Genomic DNA, 14,281 nt, shown 5'->3' with positions numbered 1-14,281 from the left:
TGACACAAATTACTTTATAATTCAGTCTTTATTTTTCGGTTGCCTGAAATAATATCCTCAGTAGGTAAGGCCTTTCATCAAGAAATTGCTCCCAGATATTCTGTGTTCTAATGCCACCTTATTTTCTTCGGAGCATAATTCTTGTGAACTCGTGGAAGATTTGAAACCCAATGTCTGTCTACTACTAAAGTTCCAGAAGCAAAAAAATGGCCCTCTTTTTGTAGGTGATTAAATAACAAAGTGCAGCCGAGGCATCTCCTAATCACCAAGCCCAAATCATGCTATTGAATGAATTCTCCAACTGTGGCAGAAATCTTTCTAATACACAGGAGGAAAGGAGATGAAAGAAGCCAGCCTTTCAAAGCTTTGTGCCATGGAAGGACCTCGACTGTTATCTTCCTGGGTGATCATTGACATCCCATCAAGGTTGAATTACTGGCTTAGCTGAATGGGTATGGGAGGATGAATATAAAATCAAATGCCAGTTGAAGAGCACAATCTCTGAAGAATGGCAGTGGAATGCAATTGAACAATCATGCGAGGGGATATAAGTTTGGTTTATTCAGAAGGGAGAGTGACTGAATCTCCTTGTCACCCGTGATCAATGCATATTCTAGAAAAAACGATGGCGTTCCAGGTGCCTTCCAGGCTGAGGATTAGGTAGAACTCTCTCCTCCCTCCTCACCTAATTTGACCTTCTCATTGCACCTTTGCTAATGGAAAACTGACTCTAATTATCTGCAACATGTGGGGCTTTCTCTCCCTACCAATCTTTACTATATTGAGAGAAACTGCTTTTTCTTAAAAAATTGAATGATTAAGCTATGGGTAATCCTCATTGAATACTCATTTTTGTGGCACTGAAATGGTGACTCAGAGCACTTCCTGTTGGACTAAACACATTGCGAGTTGTTGTGTTTGAAGGTGTTTGAATCTGGATGCAGGCCCTGTTCTCTGAGCTCTTCATACTCAGCGTGTCCCTGGACCAGCAGCTTCAGGCTCCCAGGGGAGCTTGTTAGACTTGCAGGATCCTAGGCTCCCCCGCATACCTGCTGAATCAGCATCTGCTTTTGAGCAGGAGTCCCAGGTAAGTCCTATGCCGTTAGACTTTGGGAAGTGCTGCCTGAGAGGGAGGAAGTTGGGGAGGAAGGAATTTTGCAGAATGTTTGAGGGACCGTCTAAACTGATTGGTCAGCGGGGTGCCTGGGTGGCTCGGTTGGTATCAGATTCTTGATTTAAGCTCAGGTCATGATCTCAGGGTTGTGAGATCCTAGCCCTGCGTTACATTAGGCGTAAACATTCTCTCTCTCCCTCACCTTCTGCCCATCCCCCCACCTTCTTCCTCTCTAAAAAAATAAACATAAACTGGTCAGAAGATTTAGTGGAGGAAGGAGAGGAAGGGCAGAACACTATCATGGAAGTTGGAAGGAACGGTTTCTCAGAAGCCAAAAAGGGACATTTAATAAGGATAGGGTTATACCCCCTCAAATATTGTAGAAAGCTTAGGGAGGGTATGTCTGTAAAATCCTACTGGATTTGGCACAGGAGAGTTTCTTGGAGCAGAGGAGGAAGCCAGATTGTGGGGAAGTATGATCTAGAAAGAGTGACTGAAGGGTTTGACTAACTTGAGAAGTTTGGCAGCTTTGGCGTTGAAAAGAGATTGTAGAAATCATTGTGAGAGTAAGGAGCACCTGGTAAAGGCAAAGGGAAGGCAATGGTAAGAGAGTGATTGAAAACACAGGCGGAAGAATAGTGCTTTCAGGGCTGGGCGGTGGTAGAATTCCCAGTACAGGTTAGGGGAGAGCTTTTAACTGGAGGAGGCTCCGTGTGCCTGGTACAGGGGAGAGAGACTGGAGGATGAAAAGATAAATGAGGAAACTTATCCCAATGTACGAGGAAGTCTTCTCAGGCCAGTGAGAGGGGAAGCCTTCTGCTGAGAATAGAGAGAAGAACCCAAAGGAGGCTGAACAGATAAATAATGCTTTGTTAAAGCAAGCAAACAAACAAAAACCTCTTACAGTGATGAAGAGAATCTTTACATTCCTCTACTTGAGGTCACAAAATATCTTCACTAAACAGGATGATCGGTTACTCGATTAGATTGCTGGGTTTTGGATTTCAGCGGCTTGGGAGCTATTGCTGTGTGGGTAGCATATGCCGTGTGAGAGCTTAGCATCTTGTGCTCCATGGACCAAAAGCATCCGGTTTGCTCTACATGTCAAGTGTTCCCTTCTCGCATACGACGGTTTGATTTCTGACCCCCAGGTCCATTGAATTTGTAACCTTGAAACTCCTAGTCACCACCAATTGATAGATCCAGTGGTCCTTTTCCAGTTATCTTCTCCCTTTCTGCAACATTTGAAAAAATTAACCGTTCCTCTTTCAATAAAACTGACATATACAATTCTTTGAAGAAGCTATTAGAAATTATTGGTTTTTTTTTAAAGATTGATTGATTGATTTATTAGAGAGAACATGCACGAGTGAGTAGGGGAGGGGCAGAGGGAGAGGGAGAACATCTCAAGCATACTCCCCACTGAACAGGAGCCAACATGGGGCTCGATCTCGTGACCTTGAGATCATGACCTGAGCCAAAATCAAGAGCTGGACAGTCAATCCACTGAGCCACCCAGGTGCCCCTAGAAATAATTTTTCTAATCAAATGACCAAGCTGCTGAATCTCAAGGTCTCAACAAATGTTGCATCTTATTATGTTCATGGAAGAATGAGATCTTCTATTTGATTATTTCTGGTAAATAGCAATTTTGTTTCTCTGGTGGTTTCAAGTTTCCAAACAGTCATGACAGACGGTTTCACATGGTGGCTACTGCTTTCAGGAGATTCTATCAGACAAATCCTCACTTCTAGAGTAACAGCTGCTGGTGATTTTTCACCAAGAGTTCAACCGTTGGGACTTCTGTGTCAGGGTTGGCCAAGGAGTCCTGCTTTGGCTGCTAATGCTTCGTGCCACTGAATCTGATTTTCCTGGAATCTCCTGGATATTCTTTGTGTCATTTAAAAATATTTCTGTCAGTGATGTTCTGAACAGGTGTTCTCTTCAGGTTTTACTTCTGTTGTTGTGAAGTCTTTAACCTAGTCCAAAAAGCAGGTTTCTGTAAGTTTATTGGAGGTTCCAAGAAATTCCTTCGAGTCTTTTATCTGACCAGGTTCTGGTATGTGTGCAACCACATCCTTGTGGTATGTTTATTAGTCACCTTTTCTGATGCATGAGTTTGCTTTGGAAAAGTAGTTGCCCAACCTTTGCTTGGATGTCTCCAGCGAGGCCTGATTTCTTACTTAAGCACAGGCTCTTGCATCCGATACCAGTGTGAGGCTGGGGGTGGAGGGGCAGAGTCAGAACAGGTGCCACAGCTGCTGGATGGAAGAGCTGCCTTATATATATATATTTTTTTTAAGATTTTTTTATTTATTCATTTGAGAGAGAGAAACAGAGAGAGCACAAGCAGGGGAAGGGGCCGAGAAAGAGGGAGAAGCAGACTCCCCACAGAGCAGGGAGCCCGACGTGGGGCTAGATCCCAGGACCCTGGGATCATGACCTGAGCCACCCAGGCACCCTGCCTTACATATTTTTAAATCAATAATATTGAGATATAACTTATACTTGATAAAAAGCATGTAGTTTGTTGAGTTTTGACAAATGTGTATACTCTTAACTACCACCACAATTAAGCTATAGGACATTTCCAACATTCCAAAAGATCCTAAGGCGACCACAGGAATTTCATATAAAAGTAATCAGTCATACAGTAGGCATTCTCTTGCGTCAACTTCTTTTGCTTGACATGATGTCCTTGAGATCTATCCCTGTTGTTGTTTTGTGTCACGCTGAGTAGTATTCCATTGAACTGGGGAGCCACAAGTTCTGTTGTCCGTTTATCTGCTGATGGATTTGGGTTGTTTTCAGGGTTTAGCTGTTATGAATAAAGCTTCTGTGAACACTAATATACAAATATTCGGGTGGACATGTGTTATCATTTGGGGGGAGTACATGTTTAGGAGGGAAAGTGCTGCATTAGATGGTATGTACACGTTCAAGAAACTGCCAAGCTGTTTTTCCAAACTGGTTGCATTCTCCATAGCGATGTATAAGAGTTCTAGTTGTTCTGCATTGTCAGGCTTTAACTCTAGCCACGGTAGTGGATGCATACACACGTCTCATTGTGATTTCAGTTTGCATCCTCTAGTGATTGGTCATACTGAGATTCTTGTTTGTGCTTATTTTCCATTCTTACCTCTCATATCTTCTTTTGGGAAGTATCTATTAAAATATTTTCCCACCTCTAACATTTTCTTAATATTAAGTTGTAGGAATTCTTTATGTATACTGAATACCAGTTTTTTGTCAGGTATATTTATTACAAATATTTTCTCCTAATCTGTGAGCTGCCTGCTCATTTACTTAATGTCTTAACAGAGCAGAAATTTCAATTTTATTTATTTATTTATTTTTAAGGACTTATGTATTTATTTGACAGAGAGAGAGAGAGAGTGCCCACAGGCAGACAGAGCTGCAGGCAGAGGGAGAGGGAGAAGCAGGCTCCCCGCTGAGCAAGGAGCCGGGCATGGGGCTCGATTCCGGACCCTGGGATCACGACCTGAGCTGAAGGCAGGGTGTTTAACCGACTAAGCCACCCAGGTGCCCCAGAGCAGAAATTTTTAATGATGAGGCCCAATTTATCAGTTTTTCTTTTTATGATTTGTATTTTGTGTGTCCTATCCAATATATTTTTGCCTACACCAAGACCGAGAAGATTTTCTCCTGTAAAACTGCCTTACACTTAAACTTACTGTTCCTTCCCTTGGTTATATTGTACCATGCTAACTTCCTTGTAGTCTATTTCCTTTCTGACTCCTCTTCTTTCTATTTCCTAACCAAGGACATTTCCAAGCTTTCTCTCTCTTTGATTATCAAATAATGTTTATTCATCAAAGAAAATTTAGAAAACAAAGGAAGTACAATAATCACAATATAACAGCAGCAGTTTTCAGTGCAGGACCTACCGTGTGCTAGTCGTATGATAGTGGAACACGATAGTTAGGAGAGCAAGCCTGAAATCAGGCTGTCGGGGCTGGAATTCTCTGCCACCTTTTAGTTGCATGGTCTTGGGTCATATTTCACTTAGTGAAAACAAGATCCAGTAGCAGTTTGGTAGGGTTCTTGGTAGCAAAGGATACAAAGCAAAAGCATCAGGAAAAAGGTGTGCAAAGGATAGCAAAGGATAGCAAAGGATATCCTTGGTAGCAAAGGATATCCTTGGTAGCAAAGGATATCCTTGGTAGCAAAGGATACAAAGCAAAGGATATCCTTGGTAGCAAAGGATACAAAGCAAAAGCATCAGGAAAAAGGTGTGCATATTTGAAGTTCAAAGAGATCAGGCACAGGATTCCAAAGCTCTTCCTCATCTAAGGACACACAGGATGTGTTTTCCCTCTGGCAGAGAAGCATAGGGAAGTGTACGGAACGTCCCTGCTCCAGGAGACCTCTTTGAGTCTCAGGGTCCAAGGCCTTTACATGGGGGCTGATAGCATAGGCAGATCCCACTGTACCATCTCCCATGGCTACCAAAACTCAGGACCCAGCAATGAAACCAGGTGCCTATCATCAGTCTCAAAACTAATTCAAAACAACCTGACAAGCCAGGAGGACATGGTTCATTGTTTCAGGTGTATATAGCAAAATCACTAATTACCAATGCAAAAAACTCACCAAGGGCCACATTCCCAGGGGCTGGCCCAGGGTCCATCATGATTCCCTTACAGACAGCGAAGAGCAAGTGACCATATTTGCTGTGTTCATTCACTCTTTCTTCACAAGTAATCTCCCTAAAGCCTTACTTTTCCTCATCTGCAAAATGGGAAAATAAATGTAATTCCTTCATAGGATTGTTGTGAGAATTAAATGAGATTATATTCATAAAGTTTTCAGCATTAATTTTTGGTACATAGTTATTGCTCAATAACTGTTAGCTATTATTAATATTAAGCATTGTCCTCCTCTGTCGTAGAAGGATAACAGTATCCATTTTGCTGGGTGGTCATGAGAATAAAATACAGGTCTAATAAATAGTTTAACACAGGGCTTGGCTTCTAAATCCCTGCTAATCTTGGTGCCCCCTATAGCCCCATTATCCAGAAGAAACCGTGATTAACATGTTGTCATATATGCCTTCCCTTCACCTTATTGACAATTAATGTACACTGCTTTTTCAATTACGCAGTGAAAAACATTAACACCTTTTTCAAAACAGACACACAGAATTGTCTCCTAAATGGATGATGACAGCAGGATCTGTGGCAACTGCAAGGTCGGAAGCGCCCGGGAGGCCACAGCAAATGTTGGAAGGTATACAGCTGTTGTAGCTGCATAAAGCAGGGCCATCAGTCAGCCTCCCCCTCCTCCCTGGGGCCAGGCAAGGCTGTGTGCGTCTTAGAGCAGGATTTGTGAACACGTGCCCCCTTAACTTCCACTCTTTCATCCAACAAATCACTCTTGTCTACTGTGTGGCGAATAGGACTCTAGGCACTATGGAACAAGACCCACAGAGTCCCTGCCCTGTGTCTCCTGTTTTCCCTTATTTCATGGGAGCACACTCATTTTAAATTAAGTGCCTTTTTATCACTCATGGTGTTTTAGGAATGTACCACATCGGATAAAGCTGGAAATGAATGAATGACTCTGGTCTTTTACTTCACAGTTTTTCTCTGACATAGTTGAGGTCATAGTGTATTCCACATTTTGTCATTTTCCCCTCACCATGCTCAGACCCCAACATAAGCCATTTTCCACGTCAATAAAATTCTTTCATAAATGTTTGGGTAATTCTGGTGTAGCAGAGCAGGGACTCCTTAAACTCATGTGGTATCCTCTTGATCAGTGGTTTTCCAGCTTTTTGGACTGCAAGCCACAGGAAGAAGTACCTTATACATTGTGACCCTGTTCTCTCTCTCTCTCTCTCTCTCACACACACACACACACACATCTCTGAAACAGAAGTTGCATGAAACAGTATTTACCCTTACTGCACGCTATGCGCTCTGATATATTCTTTTTTTATTGTATTTAATGCCCTTTTTTTTTCCCAAAAACTGTTGGTCTAATATACCACGGGAAATGGGTTACTGCTATTAATGTTCTTAGGCTCCCAAAGTTGGATAAACGAGGGCTGGTACTTCTCTTTCTCCTCTTTCATCCCACGCTCCATCTGTCTCAGTTGGTTTTCCCTAGAAGTAGAGCCTGAAGTAAGGGTTAGGATGCAGGTTATTTACTTAGGAAGTGATTTCAGGAAATAGTACAGAACTGAGAAGAAGGAAAGGGCAAAACAAGGTGTGTTATAGAGCTATTTGTTGCTCTGGGCAACCAGGGCTCAGTCTCACTGGAGAACCTCTGGGGAAACAGGTAGAATGCCCTCAGAATGGTCTCTCTAAAAGATGGGAGGCTGGAATATTTATCTACCAACTTCCATCCTTTGTTGGTTGAGCATGTCCTGAGCACCTCCCTACCTGGCTGCAGAAAAATGGAGAGAAACAGGTGGGCACCTGGATGTGGGTGTCAGGCTTGAAGCCTCCATGTAGCCTCTGTTGAACGCGAGTCAGCCAGGGGCATGTGATGCAGAGCACAGAAGCCAGCTGTTACTTCCTCTGAGCGGGAATGTTCTCTGTCTAGTACATCACGTCTTCCTCCTACCTGGGCAGCCCGTCTTATGGTCTTGCTGCCATGGCAGACAGCTAGACCCTGAAGAAATGACTCTTCAAGGTTTGGCTCTTGACACAGAAACATAACAGGAAAATCTTCTGTCTGTCTCNACTTTTTTTTTTTTTTTTTTTTTTTTTTTTGCTGTGGGCTCAGACAAAAATCTAATTCCAGTTGAAGCTAAAAATATCTTCTAGATCAGGGGTACCTTCCTATTCCACTGATGCCATTCATTGCTTCAGTGGTGGGGGACTTAGGAACATGAAAATAACTCTAAAACAAGTTCCAAAGTGTTGTTTTTCTTGCCTTAATCATGATTTGTAAGTATGTATAATATAGGATGGATCTACTGTCATTTATTTAATCATAAACTTTCCTAATGTTGGACATTTGGTATGTTTTCATTCTTTCAGTATCAAAGATAATGTTGTAGCAAACATCATTGTGCATAATCCCTTGTCTGAGTCTAATATGATTATACCAAGAGAGGTCAAAGTAGAAACAGAGTTAAAGAGCATGAAAACTATAAAAGCTTTTGATCCGTGTTGACCCATTGCTTTCCAAAACAAATTTACAATCTTACCAGTCATGTGTGTGCACTGAGCAATCTTACAAACGGCTTTCTTTTTTTAATCTCAGTGTTGAAAATTTAGAAAGCACAGGAAAGTGTAACTCATAGCAATACTAAATAACCTACAATCCTAAGACAGCCGCTTATAACGTTTTAATATATTTTGTAGTCTTTTCCATTCATATAAAATGCATACATATAATTTAAGAACAAAATAGGACATACTATATATAAGATTCTGTATCTGGCTTTCTCATTTAATATTTTATTCCGTTTTTCAGAAAGATATTTTTAAATGGTTGCAAAATGTTTCATCTGTGTCAGTTAGGAATTGTGTTTGGCTGCTCTGAACAGAGTTTGACTAGCATAAACATAGAAGTGTTTATTTTTCTCATATAATGAGACATCTGGAAGGAGGCAGTCACTGGCTTTGTTACAGTGGTTCAAGGATGTCAGAATTGCAGTCACTACAATTCTCTTGGATTTTCTGTCATGGTCCCCAAATGGCTATTGGAGCTTGAGCCATCGTATCAGTGATCAAGACAGCTGGGTTCAGGCAGCCATCCAGGCACTTGGAAGTCTCACCCAAGGATTTCTGCTTCTATCTTATTGGCCACCCTTATCTGCAAGGAAGGCTGTAAAATGCAGTATTTTTAGCTAAGTATATTGCTGGCCACAATAATATAGGGTCTTGTTAATAACAAAGAAGAGGAGAATGAAAATTGGGCGACCAGCTGTCTCTGCCACAGCATCATATGGGCGCCATGTTTTAGCTAACCAATTTCCCATGGAGGAGTATTTAGCTTTTTCCCTTAGGTTTCACCATTATATCTTTATATCTTTCACCATAGCATCTTTATATCCCTTATTATTTCCTTGTGATAAATTCCCAGATGGAATTAATAAATCATGGGATGCAAAACTGCTTTTTAGAAAGGTTCTACCAATTTATACTCTCGCCAGCAACATATAAAACTGTTGGGCAGTCTTTCTGAGAGTCATTCATTGAATACTTGCTTTCTGTCCAACTCCAGATGGTCCCTTGTGATTCTTTTTTGAATATTAATATCATTCACAAATGGTAGAAAAAGCAATCAATCCTTAAATAGAATATGTCAAAATGGCAATTGCTGAGCACTATGCCTTTTATTTAATTATATATATAGCAGAAGAAAATGTCCTTGGAGAATGAGCCTGCAAGGTGACAGACACATTTTAGACTTGTATGGTCTTGTATTTTGATTTTTGAAGAAGTCCCTGAGATGGTTTTGATACCAATAATGACATGGGGGCATAGGAGAAAGGATGACAAGGACAAGACCCATTTAAGAACCTATCAAGAAATCTAAATCAATTTAGGATCTTTAAAGTTTAATATTAGAAGCTATTATGGAAGATATGAATCTTAACACAACTGTAGCTATTCCGCAAACCAGTGCAATTTCGGAGAAGTTTCGAAGCCCCATCCATTGAGTTGCATTCTAATGGAACTAATGTTAGCAGAGACAACACATAGCCACATTACTGAGCTGGATTCCTCCACGGTCCCAGGCAAGAGCTGAAATTTGAGATATTTAGGATTGTACACAGTTAATATGGTCTCAAAAATTCACACTTCAAATAAATCTCTGGTAAATTAAATTGAAATTGAAATGCACTGTGGAACTCAGATAAAAATAACTCATGGTAGCCCCCATTCAGTTAATGTAATAAAATTAAAAAGTGATTGCAGCAAATCCTTTAGTAAAGACGATCTCTTTTTCAATAAGAATAATCACCTGATAATTCATGTTTTGAGAGTGGTTTTGTATTTCAGATTTCTTAAAGCAGGGCTTTAAGTTCTATCAAAATGTCCATAACTTTTAGCCTTCCTTGCTCAAGCAAAGATGAAAACCATTGAAAAAAGTGATATTTGCATGTGTATTCTTAGAATTTGTAGTCTGTGTTCTAAATAGTGCTATGTACAGTCTCATCTAGGTCCCCAGAACATTGCACACATGCTTATTTCATGTGTAACATAGCTCACGTTCTGAAGTAGATCTTGCAGGTCATGTCTTGAACCCAGGGCGATCATTCTTTCAGGAGGGTAGAGACAAAAAATGCAGAGCTGTTTCCTGCCTCCTGGAGCACAAGCAGTCTGGGTGTTTAAAACTAGACTGGGCAGGGGCACCTGGGTGACTCAGTCGGTTGAGCACCGGACTCTTGATTTCAGCTCAGGTCATGATCTCAGGGTTGTGAGATCCTGCTCCACGCTCACGCTCAACAGGGAATCTGCTTGTTCCTCTCCCTCTCCTCCTCCCCCTTCCCACCCCATTCATATGCACTCTCTCTCAAATAAATAAAATCTTTAAAAAAAATTTTTTTAATTAAAAAAAAGATTTATTATTTGAGAGAGACAGAGCATATAAGCAGGGGAGGGGCAGAAAGAGAAGGAGAGAGAATCTCAAGCAGAACCCTTACTGAGCTTGAGCTGGACTCAGGGCTCAATCCCCAACTCTGAGATCACAACCTGAGCTGAAACCAAGAGTCGGTCGCCTAACCGACGGCATCACCCAGGCACCCTAACAAATGTGTTTTCTTATAACTGTGTTTCAGGTCATGGTTTCTAGGACATTTTTTGCTAACTTCTATGAACTAGAAGAGGTAGGTTACATAATGAACTAAGCATCTTTATTAAATATATTTAAATATTTTCTATTTTAACTGGACATGAGCTTGAAGTTCATGTTTTATTTCATAGTATATATGTGATAAACAGAGACTGAGAGAAAATTAGTAAATGGATCAGTCAATTGGACTGTAGTTCTTTGCTTGAACTAAGTCTTTAAAACCATCAACGGGTGACAACAGTGTGTGAATTCTACTGTCTTACATTTTAAGCTAATACTTTATTTATATAATTAACAATTCAGAATGCCAGATTTGTGGTTTTTATATTTCTGACTTTACTATTTCTTAAGCATTTACTTTTTTTTTTAAAGATTTTATTTATTTATTCGACAGAGATAGAGACAGCCAGCGAGAGAGGGAACACAAGCAGGGGGAGTGGGAGAGGAAGAAGCAGGCTCATAGCAGAAGAGCCTGATGTGGGGCTCGATCCCACAACGCCAGGATCACGCCCTGAGCCGAAGGCAGACGCTTAACCGCTGTACTACCCAGGCGCCCCCTTAAGCATTTACTTTTATTTCACCAATACTTAAGAAAATTATATGAAGAAAATGTAATAAATTCTCTTATTAAATGAAATATACTGCATATGGCTTAAAAATTCTTGATGGCTTAGTCATAATACACTTTAAAATTCAATTAAAATTTAATGAGTATACATATGCTACCCTAGTGCTCTGTAAATTCCTCTATCACTTTTGTTACTATTATTATAATCATTTTTTTGAGAGAGTTACATTCTGTATTTCTTTTTTTTTTTTTTAATGATTTTTTATTATATTATGTTAGTCACCTTACAGTACATCCCCGGATTCCGATGTAAAGTTCGATGCTCCATTAGTTGCGTATAACACCCAGTGCACCATGCAATACGTGCCCTCCTTACCACCCATCACCAGTCTATCCCATTCCCCCACCCCCCTCCCCTCTGAAGTCCTCAGTTTGTTTCTCAGAGTCCACAGTCTCTCATGTTTCATTCCCCCTTCTGATTACCCCCCCTTTCTTTATCCCTTTCTTCCCCTACCGATCATCCTAGTTCTTATGTTCCATAGATGAGAGAAATCATATGATAATTGTCTTTCTCTGCTTGACTTATTTCACTTAGCATTATCTCCTCCAGTGCCGTCCATGTTGCAGCAAATGTTGAGAATTCGTTCTTTCTTATAGCTGAGTAATATTCCATTGTATATATGGACCACAGCTTCTTAATCCAGTCATCTGTTGAGGGGCATCTCGGCTCCTTCCACGATTTAGCTATTGTGCACAATGCTGCTATGAACATCGGGGCGCATATGGCCCTTCTCTTCACTACGTCTGTATCTTTGGGGTTATTATAATCATTTTTATTTTTTATTATTATTAGCTACCATTTTTTGTTCATCTACTACGTGCCAGGCAGTATATTAGTTGTTTCCATATAATAACTAACATAGTTATTATAAGACCTCTGTGAGGTGCTCATTATTATTTTCCATCTTAAGACATTGAGGCAGAAAGATATTCCCCTGCCCAGTATTACACAGCTAACTGTTGAAAGGGCAATGACAGAATTTGAACCCAAGCCCACATATCTCCTAATTCATATTTTAATCACAGTTCTACTGCCTCCCAAGTAATTTCACACATCTGTTTTCCCACTAAGATATAAGCTCCTTAATACAAGGACCATGTCTTACTCTACCACAGGGAGGACTCCGTAAATATTGAAATAAACCAAACTTAGATTTGAACGTCAGTCTCTAAGTTAAGGGAAAACAACAACAACAAAAAGCCCTATAAAACTGGTCCTTCACAAGTAATTTGCAGTTGAAGCTGCCCTGATTTTTTTCCTGCTCTTAAGGTAGTTAAGAACTTATTTTATCCTTCTACAGGAAAATGGATAAAAGAAGAACTATTTACCAAAAAAAAAAGGGGGGGGGATTAAAATGATTCAACATATATGAAAAGATGTTCAATTTTACTAACAGTAAAATAAATGTAAATTAAAGTGACAATGAGATAAAATTTCACAATTATCCTATTGTCAAAAAGTAAAAAGCTTGGCAACACACTTTTTTGATGAGGTCGTAGGATGACAGGGTACTCTAATATATTGTTGGTGGAAATGCAAAATTATAAACCCCTATGGAAAAAAATTCATCATAATCTAGGAGAATATTTATTTGCCTTTTCCCTTTGACTCATAAGTCCAACTTTTAAGAATTTATCTTAGGAGCCTCCCAGCTTCAGTGGTAGGTACCCTTTAGTACCTGCTCTGTGATGATGGACAGGACTCAAGCATGACGTTAAGCTTTGTCGGTAGAGGGCGCTAGAAGGACATTGCAGGGGAAGGGGGTGCTATTTGTGGTTCTGGGGTGCTGCATTTGTTTTTATTTGCTCCTGCTGTATAGTCCATCAGTGCTGTACAAAGGGGTGAAAGTGATGGAATCAGGTAGTGCCATGATAGCCAGTTCCTTGGTTGACCTCCTGGCCCCAGCCAAGGCCTTGTGACCTGGGACGCCAAGTGCTCCAAGTAGGGCCCTGACTATCCCTCTGTGCTCCTGTGCCAGAGGGTTATTTGCTGCTTGCCTGGCCACTGTGGGAAACTTTGGCCCAGGGAACTCAGCAAACTCCCTGCCATTCAATAGGCTGCAACCATACATACTTACTCCAACAAGGTTTTTAACCTCATTGGAAGTGTTCCCCTGCCAATTTTGTCCTTCCTTGGGTCCTCTCCCTTAGCCCTAGGGCATACTTAAGAACATGAGTTGGTAAACTATGGTCTGTTGGCCAAATACAGCTCATCATCTGTTTGTAAATAAAATTTTACTGGAACACAGCCGTGTCCATTTGTTTATGTAGTGTCTATACCGTGTTGAATGGTTGTGACAGAGACAGTACAGCCTACAAAGCCTAAAATAGTTACTGTCCATCCCTTTATAGGAAAGATTTGCCAACCCTACTTTTTGTTTGTTTGTTTCAAGTTTTTTAAATTCCAGTTAGTTAACATACAGTGTAAAATTAGTTTCAGGTGTAGAATTTTGTGATTCGTCACTGAAGTACAACACCCAATGCTCAACACAACAAGTACCCCCCTTAATACCCACCACCCATTTAGCCCATCCCCCACCTCCCCTGCAGCAACCCTCAGTTTGTTCTCTGTTATGGTTTGCCTCTTTTTTTCCCCCTGTTTATCCGTTTTGTTTCTTAAGTTCCACATATGAGTGAAATCATATGGTATTTGACTGACTTATTTCAGTTAGCATGATACTCTCTAGCTCCATCCAGGTCATTGCAAATGGCAAGATTTCATTCTTTTTTATGACTAAGTAATATTCCATTGTATGTATATA

At 40.6% G+C, this 14,281-nt stretch overlaps 1 protein-coding gene and 1 pseudogene across 1 annotated transcript in view; one reads left to right on the top strand and one right to left on the bottom strand.

Annotated features, from left to right (window-relative positions):
- The window catches only part of MED12L (mediator complex subunit 12L), a 361,057-nt gene that overhangs the window by 1,502 nt on the left and 345,274 nt on the right, over positions 1-14,281 (top strand). The window contains exon 2 of the mRNA XM_034664493.1: positions 925-1,087. The gene's annotated coding sequence lies outside the window, so the exon portion shown is untranslated. The remainder of the gene's footprint in view (positions 1-924; positions 1,088-14,281) is intronic.
- LOC109489166 lies at positions 2,764-5,578 on the bottom strand (annotated as a pseudogene).

This window comes from Ailuropoda melanoleuca, chromosome 1 (assembly GCF_002007445.2).
Source record: "Ailuropoda melanoleuca isolate Jingjing chromosome 1, ASM200744v2, whole genome shotgun sequence".
In the NCBI taxonomy this organism is placed as follows: Eukaryota; Metazoa; Chordata; class Mammalia; order Carnivora; family Ursidae; genus Ailuropoda; species Ailuropoda melanoleuca.
The sequence above is the reverse complement of the archived record's forward strand: the minus strand, read 5'-3'. Positions and strand labels throughout refer to the sequence as shown.